Source organism: Bos grunniens, chromosome 8 (assembly GCF_055505025.1).
Source record: "Bos grunniens cultivar Pamir isolate PY7600 chromosome 8, Bosgru_T2T1.0, whole genome shotgun sequence".
Lineage (NCBI taxonomy): Eukaryota > Metazoa > Chordata > Mammalia > Artiodactyla > Bovidae > Bos > Bos grunniens.
In genome coordinates this window covers 30699133-30713790 of record NC_141172.1, presented here as the reverse complement: position 1 = coordinate 30713790, position 14658 = coordinate 30699133, and the positions used below count along the sequence as shown (strand labels likewise).

Below are 14658 nucleotides of genomic sequence, written 5' to 3'. Positions count from 1 at the left end.
CAATGTAAAACTTCTTAACAAAGTATTATCTAATTGATTTCAACAGCACATTAAAGGATCATTAATCATAATAAAGTGGGATGTAACCCTGAGATTCAAGACTGGCTTAATATCCACAAATCAATAAATGGTATACACCACATGTATAGAATAAGAGATAAAAATAATATGATCATCTTAATAGATGTAGGCAAATCATTTGACAAAACATTACATCTTTTCATGATTAAAAAAAATTCCAAAGGAATTGAAAGCAGGATCTCAGAGATATTCAGAGCCCCATATTCTCTGCACATTATTTACAATAGCAAAGATATAAAACAATGTGTCTGTCAATGAATGAATGAATAAAGTAGATATGGTATATTTATACAATAGAATATTATCGAGCCCTGAGAAAAGGAAATCCTGCTATTTATGACAACCTGAATGAAACTAGAAGGCATTATGCTAAGTGAAAAGAATCAGAGAAAGACAAATACTATATACATATACGGAATCCAAAAAAGCCAGACTCAGGGAAACAGAGAGCAGAGTGGTGATTCCCAGGACTAAATGTGAGGGAAAATGGGAAGATGTTGTTCAAAGGGTACAAACTTTCACTTATAAGATTGTTTTGAGGTGTATGTACAGCTAATAATACTGTAGTATATAATTGGAAAAAAAGTGTCTCAGAGAATATCTCAAGAGTAAAGTCTAGGCTTTCCATATTTATGCAGTTTACAGAGATGGAGATTTAATGCATTGCTATGGGCAATTTTTCTAAGGGCAACATCTTAGTCCATTTAGCAAGAAGGGCATGAAAGTGAAAGTAAAACCATGAGAAGCTGCATAATTGTATCAAAATTGCTATATGGACAGCAAGTCCATATAGCAAGAATACTGGGGTTCCCTGGTGGCTCAGATGGTAAAGAACCCAGCTGCAATGCAGGAGATCTGGGTTCATCCCTGGGTTGGGAAGATCCCCTCAAGGAGGGCGAGGCAACCCATTCTAGTATTCTTGCCTGAGGAATTCCATGGACAGAAGAGCCTGGTGGGCTACAGTCCATGGGGTTGCATCTTTGCAACCTTGCAACTCTTGTCAGACATGACTGAGTGACCTAAGCACAGCAAGAATACCATTGACTAGGTAGCTTATAAGTAACAGAAATTGGGACCTCCCTGGCGGTACGGTTGTTAAGATTCCATGTTTCCAATGCAGAGGGTTCAGGTTTGGTCCCTAGTTGGGGAACTAAGATTCCACATGCCATGTGGCATGTGGAATTAATAAATAAATAACAGAAATTTATTTTTCACAGTTCTGGAGCCTGGGAAGTTCAAGATCGAGTCACCAGCAGTTTAACTTCCCATGGGGGCCTGCTATCATGGGCAGCCATCTTCTAGGCATGTCCTTACATAGGAGTGGAGAATGAGGTAGCTCTCCAGAATCTGTTTTATAAAGACACTAGAGCAATTTATGAGGGCTTTGCCCTCCTTATCTGACGGCTTCCCAAAGGTCCCACCTCCAAACATCACCACAATGGGTATTAGGATTCAATATATGAATTCTGGGGGGACACAGTATACTGAAAGGGGAAAACAGACTGTTAAGAAAAGGCAGCCTAGAATGGGGTATGGAGAGTAAATATGTTTTTCTAAATCCTAAGCTATGCCAATCCTTGCTATTTACAGGTGATATTGTATCAGTTTATCACATGTCACTGAGGTTATATATTTAACTAATGAAATAGTTGTCTGTTTACAGAAAGAATGTCCAGCATGGAGTAGGACCTCTGGACTTCAAAAAAAAAAAAAAAAAAAAAATATATATATATACTCTATTTGTTATTTGGTTTTTGATTCAATTATGCAGCTTCTCATGGTTTTACTTTTACTTTCAAGGCTTCTTTATCTCTTAGCTTAATTTCTGGCTCTTTACCTGCAAGTACCTTGATGCCAGGCTATTAGTTGAAAACAAAATTCATTTGCTGAGAGCTGGGCTTTGACTCAAAAAATCCGAAGCTCTGGCTCTACAGTTGTAACTGTATTCACTCTGTTGCTAGGAAAATCAGGAGAAACAAAAAGTGATGCAAGATGCTTCCAAGGTTCTGTCTCTTACAATTCCTTTATGAAAACAAAATGCTCATCTGTTTGTTGTTACTGTTTTTTGTTCAGTCAGCATTGTGTTCTTATGTTTAGGGAACTCTTCTTTCTTTTGAAAATGTTATTCTTGAAAGTATTACTTTAGCTTTGTTTCTGTTGTTTTATATCATGTTTATTTTGCCATTATTTTTTCCTTACCGTGCTTTTTGCTTTTTGGTATTCTGGGGATTCTAGTAGAGAAGCAAAATAACTATAAAATTGTGTTACCAAGGATAAAAAAAAATTATCAAGGATAATTCTTATTGTAATTGTTTCTTAAGAGGTTTATGGCCCGCTGTAAGCTTTTAAGATACCATGGTTATTGTGAACATCAGTTCAAAACTGTTAGGTAAGGCTTAAAGAGATGGGGAAAAGTCTATGATTGTACAGTTCTTGATCATTACATTCCTTTAATACAAAGTTCTTAGTTCTCTTTAGTGAAATTGGTAACTAGTACTTAAGATGCTAAAAAGTTATTCTACTACTAATTAAAATGTGTGTGAAGTCATTAGTTTCTCCACATCGAGTAATGCTCAGACACCAGCTAGGTTTCCCAAAATTCAACACAATCCTGGAACTATTGACCCTGAGGCAGCACTGTATCCCACTTATAAAGGGTTCCATCCAAAAAGACCACACTTCACTCCAAACTTCAACTGCAAGCCTAGGTTGTTGCCTATACTTCTGACTGACTGACTATAAATCACAGATTGCCATGAATCCCTCCTTAGGTTCCCCTCTTTGTGGCTCATAAATGTCATAAAATCTGTTTACTCACAAATGTCATAAAATCTGTTTACTCACAAATTATTGTTTATTATGAAAGATATCAAGGCTTCCCTGGCGGCTCAGATGGTAAAGAATCTGCCTCCAGTGCAGGAGGTTTGATCCCTGGGTTGGGAAGATCTCTTGAAGAAGGGAATGGCAACCCACTCCAGTATTCTGGCCTGGAGAATTTCATGGACAGAGGAGTCGCAAAGAGTAAGACATAACTCAGCAACTAATACACACATACACACATAAAGGATATTAAAGAACATGAATCAACAGCCAGACAGAGAGAAACACAGGCTGAGGTCCTGAACAAAAGAGCTTCTGTCTTCATGGAACATGGGGCCCAGGAAGATGGCATCTGGAACTATTCTGTTTCCCCAGCCTAGAAGCTTCCAGAAGCCTATACATAACTCTGGAGCAGCCAGAAGGAAAAAATATTTATGGCAAAGTTATGGGGAAGAGCAATCAGTTCCCATGTTCTCTCCAGACAAGCCAGTCTCCCTGTATCTCCATTTCAAACACAGAAGCTCTCTAAAATTTCTGCTTTTGGATTTTCTGTGGAGGCTTCATCACAAAGGCATGATTGAGGAAATCATTGGCCCCTCAACCTCCAGCTCCTCTTCGTTCATGCAAGGAGGTCTTAGGATGGGACTTAAAGTTCCAACCTCTGATCACATGATTGGTTTCCTTGGCAACCAGTTCTCATTTAAGTGGAGTCAAATGACACTGTTATTGAAAGCAGCTTTTTTGTCCCTTCCTGCGGGCCCATTTCTGTTCCCTTCTAACTTTAAAGAACCTAATTATAGAAATGAGATCACTAAATAATTGAAACCAACTCCTGCTTTATGTACTCCTGAATGCACACCATGCTCTGTTTAACCTTCTGATTCTTCTCCTAGATAAAAGAAGAATGACAAAGTAAGCAGTTAAAAATTAACTGGCTCTCTACCCTCAACAGACCCCTAACCAATCCTGCGGCAGATCATGCAGGCAAGGTATCATCTGAAGAAGAGTCAGTCTGCACTCAATGGAGAATGATGCATAACCCAACCTCCTGCCTTGATGAGTCACTGAGATTCTTCATCCTGCTCCATTTTTCCTTTTAAAAACTGTCATGGCTAAGCATAATCTTCAGAGTTGTTATCTGGATATGAGCCCACCTTCTCCCCAGATCACTGAGTTTTCTGATTAAAGCACCTTTACTCTCTACCTACACTTTTCTGGGCTGGATGAAGCACAAACTGGAATTAAGATTGCCAGGAGAAATATCAATAACCTCAGATGACACCACCCTTATGGCAGAAAGTAAAGAAGAACTAAAAAGCCTTTTGAGTAAAGTGAAAGAGGAGAGTGAAAAAGTTGGCTCAAAACTCAACATTCAGAAAACTAAGATCATGGCATCTGGTCCCACACTTCATGGAAAATAGATGAGGAAACAGTGGAAACAATGACAGACTATTTTGGGGGGCTCCAAAATCACTGCAGATGGTGACTGCAGCCATGAAATTAAAAGATGCTTGCTCCTTGGAAGAAAAGTTATGACCAACCTAGACAGCATTTTAAAAAGCAGAGACATTACTTTGCCAACAAAGGTTCATCTAGGCAAAGCTACGGTTTTTCCAGTGGTCATGTATGGATGTGAGAGCTGGACTATAAAGAAAGCTGAGCACCGAAGAATTGATGCTTTTGAACTGTGTGTTGGAGAAGACTCTTGAGAGTCCCTTGGACTGCAAGGAGATCCAACCAGTCCATCCTAAAGGAAATCAGTCCTGAATATTCTTTGGAAGGACTAATGCTGAAGCTGAAACTCCAATCCTTTGGCCACCTGATGCAAAGAACTGACTCATTGGAAAAGATCCTGATGCTGGGAAAGATTGAGGGTAGGAGGAGAAGGAGACAAGAGAGGATGAGATGGTTGGATGACATCACCGACTCAATGGACATGAGTTTGAGTAAACTCCAGGCATTGGTGATGGACAGGGAGGCCTGGCATACTGTAGTCTGTGGGTTCAAAAAGGGTCGGACATGAATGAGTGACTGAACTGAACTGACACCTGTCTCTTGAATTATTAGCTTATGAGCTGAGAACATGGAATCTGGGTTCAGTTACATTACCACTCTCTAACTTAGGAAATCTCAGGTGTTTCAGGAGCTGTGAGCCAGTGGCTGTGAATGAAGACCAAATACACATGAGAAGTATATATTTGGTCATCTGAATGGCAAATACTTATTCCATATATATCACAGATGCCAAATGATTGTTATTGCTTTATCTAGATGAAAAATACAGTGGAGACAACATGAATTTGGGAATTAGGCGGACCTGAATTAGCACCTATAGCTAAAATATACCAGTTATATTGAGGGAACTTGGGAACCATTACTTAACTTCAAGTTTTCTCATTTGTAAAACAGAGTTAATATTCTGTATCCTCTAATCTTGAAGATTAATGACAACATAGCACTGCTTAGCATAGTATATACCATATAGTGCTCAGTAAAATCAATTGTCATCTTGTAATAAATAACCATTCATACTTACATTTCATCGCAAGGTCTAGTGTATTTCTCAAAGCCTTCAAATATTGCTTTTATATGCAAGGACACAGAACTCTGCATTAACATGAGAATCAGTGAGGCATACAGTTTTCATTGAGAGAGGAGTGTCATGGGTCTTTCTTTTAACAGAGATTCAGGGTAATCATCTCTTAGCCAGAAAGGACTCCACTGGTTTCTCTTCTTTGAGTTTCAAGAAGACAGGTCTGTAGTACAGAAATACGTGCACCACAGGGTTGGTTTGGCAGGCGAGACAGTTGCTATTTTTAAAGCATACGTGTTGCTTTCTGTTTCTAAAACACCAAAGGTTCTTCTCAATGCCAAAATTTCTCCTTTGTCAAGCTCCATAGGAAACTGATGTAGTCCATGCTCAAAAGACATTCAATAAAAAGCTATGAAGCTGCCATTGACTTCACATCTCCACTGGAGGAAAAAAAAAATGTTACAGAATGTCAGGCCAGTCTTAAAAAGTTATGCTTATGCTATTACAAAGGGCTGAGAATTCAGCTTTTAAAATATCCCTCTGGGTATGGTAGCTCTGTGAGAGAATGAAAAATGCCATTGAAGAAAGGTTAGTAGTTTTTTCTTAGTTTTCTAATCCCTTTATACTTTTCCTGAAGCATAATATCATGCTGTTGTGAGATCTTCTGGCAGGGTGTGAATTTCATTTAATGGTTTCCCATCAACCATCCCAACTGCAAGAAAAAAACAGTGAAGGGGCTTCTGTTTTAAAACAAACAAACAGACAAAAAACACAACTAGAAACACACTCCTTTTTGCTACTCCACTTATAATAGCCTGGAAAGCTACACAAACTCTGGAAATCATTACAGCTTTACTGTGAGAAATTTTAGTACTCATAAGTCAGCTCTTATGAAAGCAGAACGTAAAAGTTGATGGACTGTTTACTGTGGCCATATTCCTCCAATTAACGGTACTCTGTGGATGTATTAATACTTTACAATAGTTTACAAGAAGAGCTGCTACAATCAAAATATCCCCAAAATGTTGAGTTTTAAATGAGATGGAAATTTATCTCTCTGTCCTGAAAGAGTATATGGTTAGTAGGCTACAGTGGCCGAGGGGCTTGGAAGCATGCAGCCAAGCAGGGACCCTCAGCCCTTCTCATTTCTCCTCTGCCTTTGCCCAGGGTGTTGGATGTGTCTGTAGGGTTGAAGCTGAAAGCCTGTAGGACTGATTCCCGCAACAAAGGGTAAGGAAAAGTAATGAGATCAAACATGTATATATACACAAAGAATATCTTTTTTGGGGTGCAAAACTTGCCACTCCAAAATGTCTCTTTGGCATGTGGATTATCTCATATTGATAACAAACAAAACATGAAAGACCTAGAAAATCTAACCTTCCCCCTAACTTTCTAAAAGACTGTAAATAGAGAACCTATTGTAAGAAAGGAGTTACCACCATAGGTAACTATAGTCGGACCCTGGTGTGTAGAAAGGCAGGAACCTAGAAAATCTGTTAAAAATCTCTCTCTGGGTCCCACTAACTCTGCATGTCCCAGCAAAGATTTGTTTATCAAACATTTGCTTTTCCATATTCATGTGAAGTACCTTCCCCCGCTTTGAAGTCCCAAACCACTTCTCCAACATCCTATTTGGCTTTAGCTGAAGATGATACTTAATGTGATAGGAGGTTCAGTCATTTTGAAAAGTTATTCAGATTTCCTGGATCTCTCCTGTAACTAAATCAAAAAAGCATGAGAGTTTGAGAAAAACATCTATTTCTGCTTTATTGACTATGTCAAAGCCTTTGACTGTGTGGATCACAATAAACTGTGGGAAATTCTGAAAGAGATGGGAATACCAGACCACCTCACCTGCCTCTTGAGTAAACCTATATGCAGCTCAGGAAGCAACAGTTAGAACTGGACATGGAACAACAGACTGGTTCCAAATACGAAAAGGAGTATGTCAAGGCTGTAAACTGTCACCCTGCTTATTTAACTTCTATGCAGAGTACATCATGAGAAATGCTGGATTGGAAGAAACACAAGCTGGAATCAAGATTGCCGGGAGAAATATCAATAACCTCAGATATACAGATGACACCACCCTTATGGCAGAAAGTGAAGAGGAACTAAAAAGCCTCTTGATGAAAGTGAAAGTGGAGAGTGAAAAAGTTGGCTTAAAGCTCAACATTCAGAAAACGAAGATCATGGCGTCTGGTCCCATCACTTCATGGGAAATAGATGGGGAATCAGTGGAAACAGTGTCAGACTTTATCTTTTAGGGCTCCAAAATCACTGCAGATGATGATTGCAGCCATGAAATTAAAAGATGCTTACTCCTGGGAAGAAAAGTTATGACCAACCTAGATAGCATATTCAAAAGCAGAGACATTAATTTGCCAACAAAGGTCCATCTAGTCAAGGCTATAGTTTTTCCAGTGGTCATGTATGGATGTGAGAGTTGGACTGTGAAGAAAGCAGAGTGCCTAAGAATTGATGCTTTTGAACTGTGGTGTTGGACAAGACTCTTGAGAGTTCCTTGGACTGCAAGGAGATCCAACCAGTCCATTCTAAAGGAGATCAGCCCTGGGATTTCTTTGGAAGGACTGATGATAAAGCTGAAACTCCAATACTTTGGCCACCTCATGCGAAGAGTTGACTTATTGGAAAAGACTCTGATGCTGGGAGGAATTGGGGGCAGGAGAGAAGGGGACGACAGAGTATGAGATGGCTGGATGGCATCACCGACTCAATGGACATGAGTTTGGGTGAACTCCCAGAGCTGCTGATGGACAGGGAGGCCTGGTGTGCTGCGCTTCATGGGGTCGCAAAGAGTCGGACACGACTGAGTGACTAAACTGAATTACTGAACTGAACTGAAACTTTCATTTGATTTTTATCTTCTTAATCTATCTCATATCAATTTAGTTTTAGACCAGCCAGAATAACCAGAATGGTAGGGGAAAATGTCTTCCTCCCTGACACCTTTATCACTCTCTCCCACATCCCACTAGCTCTAACTTACTCACTTTTCCCCAGCAAGATAAAAGAGCCGGAACAGTTAAGGCTCCAATGGACAGCCACATTCTCAGCTAAACATTGATCAGAGAATGAGGAGGAAGTGTTGTATAACTAAAATGAAAAACATGAAAATGGAAATGGGGAGATTTAAACATCTTCCCTGTGATATGGTCAGAGAATTTTTTCTAGGAAATATAACTGCTATCTTAGGAATATTTAGTTGCAGAATATCAAGTTGTAATACTCTGGAATGTTGAAAAGGCAAACTTTTGGATTAGTGGGCTGACAGATAACATGGACTTGATATGCTTCTTACCACATTTCCTCTTACACACACTGCTACTTACATTAGCAGGTTTGTGCTAATGTAATTAGAGAAAAATAAAGAACATATGTACAATTTCATTAGGAATTTAAACAAACGGTGCTGTTGAAGCAGATGAATTAAAAGTATATCCTCCAACCATATATCACATCCAACTACAGAACAGACATCCAAAAATAAAACAGGAAAATATTCTGATACCCTTAATATACAACATTCAACTGTAAATCTTCAACAACAGTTGTCAAAAAGAAAATAAGAAAATACTAGGACAATATGTTTGACTTTGCCAAGCTGTGAGAACTAGATGCTAAACTAAAGGGGAAAAATAGGTGGCTTTCCCTCAAATGCAAGGAAATTATAATTTTATCTCATCAGAACTATGAGTTCTGCCCTCAACCTTTGTGAATAGCTCTATCTCACTGACACTGGAGACTGCCAACATACATGACTGCAAGAAGCAGGCATAAGCAGTGATTCTTTATTCCCTAGAATGTTTACATATCTTAGGGAAAGCACTGTGAAAAGTGCTGAAACTAAGCTTAACATGCTAAGAGTAGAGGGGCTCATGAACTATAGTGTTGAAATGACAATTTCAAACTACATCCTACTCCCTAGTTTAATTAAAAAATATAGAGAGGAGAAAAGGAGATTTCAGACCAGTAAAATGCATCAAATGACTCTGAACAAAACTGACCTATTGACCTGCAAGAAATTACTTTTTATTTCTATTGTTTTTAATTGGAGGATAATTATTTTCCAGTGTTGTGGCGGTCTCTGCTGTATAGCAACACAGAGCAATCATAATTATATATACAAACATATATATGCATATATATATACACACACACACACACAAACATATAGCCTCCCTCTCCCTCCATTCCACTCCTCTAGGTTATCACAGAGCCAGGCTGAGCTCCCTGTGTTATATATTAGCTTCCCACTAGTTATCTGTTTTACACATGATAGTGTATATATGCCAGTGCTACCTTCTCAATTTGTCTCAGCCTCTGTTTCCCCCACTGTAGCCACAAGTCCATTCTCTACATCTGCATCTCCATTTCTTCTCTGTAAATAGGTTCAGTACTTTAGAACACTAGGATACTGATAACTATAGCACAGATAGTATTTTCTAAATTCCATATGTGCATGAATACATTTGTTTTTCTCTTTCTGACTTCACTCTGTAAAACAAGCTCTAGGTTCATCCACCTCACTACAACTGAAAAATTCATTAGTTTTTATGGCTGAGTAATATTCCATTATATATATACATATATATATATATATATATATACGCACCATATCTTCATTACCCATTTATCCGTCGATGGACATCTAGGTTGCTTCCATGTCCTAGCTATTTTAGATAGTGTTGCACTGGGGTCCATGTGTCTTTTAGAACTGTGGTTTTTCTCAGGGTATATGCCCACTAATAGGACTGCTGGTAGTTTTTTACCTAGTTTGTTAAGGAATCCCCATACTATTCTCCATAGTGGCTGCACCAACAGGTCAGCTTTATACTTCAGTGTAACCATCTTGCTGAAATTTGGAAGGAGGAAGTTGCTCAAACATGGATAGTAATGTCTATGCACAGGTAGTACATTCTTGCACTAATATTATGAACTCAAAAATGAAAAGAGAAACATCAACAGGCCTATGAACAGAAGCTACTGAAAAGGGGAAAATGCCTTGATAAGTTTGAGGATGTTCATATCTCTGAAAAAATTCTCTATAAATATGATTAGGGAACTAAAGAAAGAACACCATGAAATAAAGACAGAGATGCAATGAGAGCTGGCTATTGGAAGAAAAGGGGAGTGAAGGGAGAAAAGAAGTGAGAGAAGAAAAACTTAAGGCATAGAATTGGCATTAAAATCTTCTCTGGAAGCAATGAAAGTCTGAGGTTAAAAAAAAAAAAAGATTTTTATTTTGGAGAACACATTCAGTAATTTTATTTGGAATGCATAGGAAAGTTTAAAATGAGAAGACAATGATAAATGAATGATTAAGAAAGTAACAGACATTCTATTTAAGAAGATTATAGAAATTCTAAAAATTACAAATTTCAAAGAAATCCTAAATAATAGAAATATAGCCAGCAACCACAACTAATAACTAACATGTATGAATCATTAATGCTTTATATCTACTATCAGCTCATTTAACCTGCAGGAAACCTCTATACAAGACAATCTTATTTCTATACAATATAGTTTTACATCTATTTAACAACTGATGAGAGAGGTTTGCAGAGAATTTAAATAACCAGCCTTTGAGTTAATAAGGAGCAGATGTTGCAAAGCCAGCCTTTCCACTTCTAGAGGTGATGTACTTTACATCAGCTTCCATGGAATTGAAGAAAACTCTGGTTCTAAAATTTGAAAGTGTTTGGTGTTTTACAGGCTAAAAAAGTTACAAAAGCACTTCCTTCTCTAGATATATCCTGAGGAAGAAAAATGTTTGAATTTGAACAAGTTAAAAACAAATCCTGAAGGCATCTATTAAGGAAAAAAATGCTTTAGCTTAAAAATAACACTTAAAAGTTAAAAAAATTCAACAACTTCTTTCAGAATTCTATTTTCTGATAATGGAGATGACACTGGAATTTTGATGGGGAAAGTTTAGGATCTAATTGTCTTTTACATGTAAAAACCTCAGAAAAAAGTGCTCAGTTTCCCACAGAGTCCAGAAATACTCTTGCTTTTGTAAGAAAAATTTAAACTAACCAAAAAAAAAAAAAAAATCAGTTAAAATAAAGTATCTGAGTGGAAAAGCTATAGTGACAGAGGAGACTTAAAACAATACAGTGAGAACATGAATTAAGGAGAGTTACCTCTCCAGTTTAAAAGTCCCATATGCAACAATGAAGAATCCTCAAGTAAGACCCAGTACAGCCAAAAACAGTCAATACCATGTAAGGAACCTGCTCTGGTTTGTAAGGCCTGTCTTTGGTTCTCCCACATTAGTATTTTCAGTTTCCTCTTGTTCTACTGTGTTTGTTCAGCCACAGGTTCAAAGTAAAAGTTCAATAAATATATGTTTCATAGATTAACAGTAATGTGTTACACTTCCATATTTGACTATAAGGCTCTCAAATAACAATGTGAATTCCCTTCTTCCTTTAAGTGATTGTAAGGAAAACTCTGGAATACTCCTATGTATGTATGCGTCATCGACTAACAACGGTTTCAAATTATCAGGATGCCTTGGTTCACACGGAGTCTTTTCAATGCTGTTGGTTGGTACATATTAGGGTCTCATAAAATCACTGAGTGAAATCTCTGAAAACCACCCTCCTTGAAATAATCATGTTTTATTTGGAAGTTTCAGAAGTTATAGGTATTCTCCAATAGTCTTTCCTGATCATGTTCACCACACTTCCCAGGAGATGAATGCTGTTGTTATGAGAGGAGTGGTAGTTGGCGGAAAGGATGAAATGAATGAGGACTATATATATATATATATACACACACATACACATATAGTCAGTTGCCTCTCCAGGCAGAGTGCAGAGGCTAGCATACCTCTGAGACCTTAACCCGGTGTGTGCACACTAAGTTGCTTCAGTAGTGTCTGGCTCTTTGCAACCTCATGGACTGTAGCCTTCCATGCTCCTATGTCCATGGGATTCTCCAGGCAGGAATACTAGAGTGGGTTGCCATTTCCTTCTCCAGGGGATCTTCCTGACCCAGGGATCGAACACCTATCTCTTGTCTCCTGCACTGGCAGGAGGGTTCTTGACCACTAGCGTCACCTGAGAAGAACCTGTAATTTGTTCCTTACACTGTATATTACACTGTGTATGTGGACTGTGCTCCTTGTATTGAGCATGAGTGCTATAATGGCTCCATGTCAGTGATAGACAGTGACAGACACCATAAAAACACTGAAATTTCCTGAGATTCGCTAGCTGTTCTCATTTTTATATAATCTATTTCTAAGATTCTCTAGATCTCTGTTCTTCCATCCTTTACTAGAATGCAGAAGACAATCATGACTATTATGTAGTTATGAATGGTTTGACATTGGATATGGGTGACAGGAACTTACAACAGAGAAAGCAAATGGTACAAAAAGACTGAAAAGCGCACTGAATTTAAATATTAAAATTATTCTATAGTTATTTTATGCAAATGCTATTGTATATGTGGATTTTAAACTGAAATTTAATCTTAAAGACTTCATGGTAAAGAAATTTGAGTACAATACAATGTTTACAATCTAGGCCTTTGACTCAATGTATTGTTAACATACGCTTAGATATAAGCAAAGTACAGGCAGAGACAGTAGGTTAGGTCCATTATTTGGGAAGGTATAACCTTACATTGTCTTTATTTATTAGAGAGATACAGATATGTTTGCATTTTGTATATTCAAAGGCAGCTGAGATAGCTATTTCCAAAATAACATCTACTACTTCCCCAAAGGAAACACAAGAAAACAAAGCAAAGCTCCTATAAAGAAAATCACAAAAAATAGGGTAAAATGAATAAGCAGATTGCCAAACAATTTTTAAATATTAAACAATATACATGAATTGACAATGTTGAATTTTATCTCAGCCCTGTACTCTCAAAAAATAGCAACAGTTAAGAAATTCTTCTAAACTTTATGTTCCAGAAAATGCTCTACAACGAAGAACCACTTTTCCCCACATGATTTAGATAACCTTTGTGTGAGACTCATTGTTTACTTATGACAAGGCCAAGAACACAACCTTCAAATTCTCATTCTCTGTCTTACACATGATTAGCTGAAATATTGGTGCATCCCACCACCACCAGACTAACCAAACAAAGGGATAAATATTTACTGGTGGACTGAGATTCCCTGATTACAAAACAATCCCAGCTATAAAATCAGCCCACATTAGGTTTTCTACACCTCCCCAAGGACGTCTAAGGAAAAAAACACCCATTAGGACACAAGAATATTCAGATCTGTGGTTGTATTTCTACTGCAGGAACCAGAATAAGAAAAAAATCCCAAGCTTTTTTTTTTTTTTAAGTCAAACTATGACTTATTAAAATGCATGTTAATTTCTGAGAGAAGGATATTAACATTTCTCTCTGATTACAGATTTATCAAATACACTTTTGAAAAATATGGAACGCTTCATGAATTTATGTGTCACCCTTGTGCAGGGGCCATGCTAAGCTTCTCTGAATTGTTCCAATTTTAGTATATGTGCTGCTGAAGCAAGCACAAGCTATTTGTTTTTTGTCTTTGATGATTAGGCGCCATAATTTTCACCAGGCCAAAACATCCCCTTTACCCCTATCTCCTGTACTCAGGTCCTGAGGCCTCTGGGACACCCACACTCCATAGTTTGAAGAAGCCACAGTGAGTCCACCCCTGACTCCTGTGTTCCAGACACTTGATGGCAGCACAGTAAAGATTTAATTTCAATTCACTTTTTCCGAGCTCTTTTAGCTTGATTTAGTCGCCAGTGTTTATCTTGGCTATAAAAGAAATTCCAATTCACTTCCAAATACCCTTCAAATCCCTGAATTAAATATTTCACCACTGCAGAGACAATTCAGTAGTTTACCTTTGTTTGGAAGAATTTAACTCAAGATTATGTCTCTCACCACCACTGGACTCCTCTTGTTCTTCCTTCACCTCCAGCAAACTCACACCCTTTCCTCACTTAAAGCTCTCCACACGTATCTTTCCCAGCTCTTTTTCTTGCCAAATATTCCTCCTTCATCTACAGTTTGCCCTGTTTGCTTTTAGCCCCTATTACTCCTCATTATTTTCTCCTGGCTCCATTAAATGCCCATGCTTCCCAACTGTTCACCCTAACAGCTATTATTGACTTTCCCTCCTGTGATGAAAGGTAAATCACCTTAGTGCCCACCTAAACACTTTAAGCCTTGGTCTC

At 38.0% G+C, this 14658-nt stretch overlaps 1 long non-coding RNA gene and 1 other non-coding gene across 26 annotated transcripts in view; both read right to left on the bottom strand.

Annotated features, from left to right (window-relative positions):
• Positions 1-14658, bottom strand: part of LOC147366889 (uncharacterized) — a 1020561-nt gene that overhangs the window by 264520 nt on the left and 741383 nt on the right. For 14 of the 25 annotated variants that reach the window (XR_015169102.1, XR_015169109.1, XR_015169104.1 and 11 more), the window contains one exon: positions 5438-5874. The exons of 9 other annotated variants lie outside the window; for them this stretch is intronic. This is a non-coding gene — a long non-coding RNA (uncharacterized LOC147366889). Of the gene's footprint in view, positions 1-1918; positions 2039-5437; positions 5875-14658 lie in introns of all 25 variants that reach the window. 2 more of the 25 variants (XR_015169108.1, XR_015169120.1) reach the window with 1 other exon arrangement.
• Positions 13874-13980, bottom strand: LOC147366898 (U6 spliceosomal RNA). The gene has a single exon (XR_015132221.1). It is a non-coding gene; the product is annotated as a U6 spliceosomal RNA (small nuclear RNA).